This window comes from Microplitis mediator, chromosome 3, assembly GCF_029852145.1.
Source record: "Microplitis mediator isolate UGA2020A chromosome 3, iyMicMedi2.1, whole genome shotgun sequence".
Classification (NCBI taxonomy): Eukaryota; Metazoa; Arthropoda; class Insecta; order Hymenoptera; family Braconidae; genus Microplitis; species Microplitis mediator.
In genome coordinates, this window is record NC_079971.1 from 7,712,062 (window position 1) to 7,715,472 (window position 3,411).

Here is a 3,411-nt window from a genome sequence, read left to right on the forward strand (position 1 = left end):
GGCTAAGAAACAGAACGACAATTATTTTCATTTCATCATAAAGAGAGCAACATCTATAATCACTGATAGGTCGGCACTAATGGACAGACATAAGCCTACGCACTCAGGCTGTGCCGAATTTTCGGCCTGTGAGTAAAACCCGTGTACGCTAGCGTATAATCCCTATCGATCCTCACAATCTCATCAACCAGTAGCTTAAGCTCTCCGTGATAAAAGATATCATAATATGATTTATCTAAACACATGACATAAGGCTACCAAATATATTTATAAAATATATATCGTGTTATAAATACGATCTACATATTATGGTAAAAAAAAGTCGTTGATTTAAGTATCTTCGGTGTTTGTCTATGTATGAAAATAAAATGAGCAGTAGAAACAAATTTCCGGTGGCTGGACGATTCTTCATGATCTAATAGAAAATTTACTTTATATTTTATACTTTGAATACGTATAAAGAAAAATAAATATGTAGTTACAACGATAATTATGAAATCAATACTTTTATTGCAGAGAGAGGTTTAAAGTGTAGCTAGCAGAAAAGTTTTAGCGGTAGCTGCTGAAATAAAAGCTTTAGTGAAAAAAATTTGTAAATTGATTAAAACATCTCAGATGTAGTCGGTTAAAAGAAGTAACATTCGTAGGTAACATAACTCCTGAAAAAAAAAATGAAGGCAACTATCCTGACAATATTTCTCCCAGTGACTCAAGTTGCGCGAGTTATTGCTAAATAAACGATAAAAAAAACGACCCTTCTTTATTTTTGGAATATTTCAGGCTTGCTTAACGTCGCAACAAAGCATTGGCAAAAATATTAAAGCCAGGGCTCACGAGACGAGTTATAATGACTAGAAATCTATATCATATTTCAAATTAAAAATTTAAAACAATCGTAAATAATTAAATTAATACCTACCTCGTTATAAGACTCTCTTTCTCGATTGTTAAAAATTGTCTGGAATGCTTCCCCACCGATTATCACCTTATTGATATTCAGGGTCCCATCCTCGTTATGATACTAACTTAAAGAAAGTACATAATACAGCAAATCTATCTTTTACAAAACAAAACATCGATAGTCTTGTAGCGAAGTTTAGACGCACAACTCTTTTAAGCATGATAGTGGGAGAACTCGAATTCGAAGAGTTTTTTTTTTCCTATCATTCCGACTTCTTATAACGTGGTTAGAAGTATTATAACGTGGTTGAACTGGGTATATAATTGAAAGGAGGAAGGAGATATTTTCTTTCTCATATTTACGAAGTGAATAAAAGAAACCTATCCCCTCAAAAATAATAAGGACAAAACTGTTACAACTTATTAAATTTATAAAGAAAAAAAAACCCTTAAGTAAGATCACTACCATCCACAGTAACATCAGTAAGAGGAAAATATTCATATGCTTATGATAAACTCAACAGTAGAGACAGAAATCATTCGGCTCACGGTAAAAATAAGTAAACAAGGTACCAGTCGAAAAGGTGTCATTTTCCGGAACATCGTCAACGTACCTGTCTTTCAACCCTTATTAAAATAGAAGAAAAGCTAACTCCCTTTTTATTTCTATCTAATAAATTCAGTATTTATATACTTAGACCGCAAATTACCTAGCTGGCTGGCTCTCAAATATTTGCTTGCCATAGCGGGCTTTTACGATTACATTATTGTTTTCAATTGTACTATCTATAATATTTTTGTTATAATTAAACACTTATATGATATTTTACATTCAAATTTGAGTATAAATCAACATAATCATGAAAATCAATACTTCCACCTGGGAGAGAAAGACTTTAGCTCACGGAGAAGAAAAAACACCGACCTCGTTCTAAAATAAACAATGAAGATACAGTGCTTGCGCGACTGACCTAACAATAAAAATCCTCAAGTACGGGCGCCACATTCCACAGGTGCCTGTCAAAGGAAGAAATTTACAGTCTTATAGTATAAACCCAACAAAAAAGAATAAGACCACAGTAGTTTAAAACGAGAGTAACAAATAGATGAGTACTGTGACCATTTAACTTAACCCATCTGATCCACATAAAAAGCAGATACGATTCTGCGATTAACTCTGATTTAATTTTGTTTTTTTTTAACTTCCCGCTGAGAAAATCGACGATTTTCAAAAAATTCGGGAAGTTATTGGTTTCACCCCGATTTTCAAAAACCGGGTTTTCATCATATGTCGACATTTGAAACTGCTAGGATGCTATTCTGACATTTTCAGAGCGATGTCTGTATGTATGTATGTATGTATGTGTGTGTGTGTGTGTGTGTGTGTGTGTGTGTGTGTGTGTGTGTGTGTGTGTGTGTGTGTGTGTGTGTGTGTGTGTGTGTGTGTGTGTGTGTGTGTGTGTGTGTGTGTGTGTGTGTGTGTGTGTGTGTGTGTGTGTGTGTGTGTGTGTGTGTGTGGATGTAAACCTCTCATATCTTTTTGATGAATGAACCGATTTAGATGGTTCTTGCGGCATTCGAAAGATATTTTCTGAACTTAGATTTTCAAAAAAATTTTAGACCATTTAGTCAAATAAACTCTGAGATATTTAAGAAATACGAAAAAAAAAAAATTTTTGTTTTTTGTTTTTTTTGGATATTGTGAAAACTGTTGGATCGATCAATTCCAAAATCTAATCAGCTCTAGAACTCGATAAAAGCTTTCGATTGCCACCAAGAACGTCTCAATCAGATAATCCGTTCAAAAGATATCGTCGACGAAAGAAACAGTATAAAACGGTTTTTTGCAAATATCGTCGGGACGACTAAACCAATCATTTCCAAAATTTCATCAGCTTTATACCTCAATAAAACGCACCGATTGCCACCTCAACCGTCTTGATCGGATAATCCGTTTAAGAGATATCGTCGACGAAAGAAAGAAAAAAATTCTTTTTTTTTTCGTTTTTCGTGAATATTTCGGAAACTATGGGATCGGTCAATTCCAAAATCCTATCAGCTCAAGAACTCGATAAAATCATTCGATTGCTGCCAAGAACGTCCCAATCAGATAATCCGTTCGAGAGATATCGTCAACGGGATAATAAATGTTAAATCAATATCTGCTTTTTTCATTGAATAACATAATAATTACTGAACAAAAATACTCAAAACTAATATGTTCTTCTTTATATAAGTCATTGGAAGTGATTGCCTAAAAATCGTCATGTTCGCTCGTATCAGGATATACTTACACGATATAGATACAACGTATCACGTAAATACTTATTTTTGAGCTAATTATTGAACATAATTGTGAACAAATATAAAAAATGCTTATTCATTTATTATTTTAGATTCTAAATTTTTAAACTTTCATATAAAACGTAACCCTGTTGAGCTTGAAAAGCTCATAAAAAAGGGAAACAAAGGTAACTTCGAGCTCGAAAATGTATTCACAACAATGTTTTA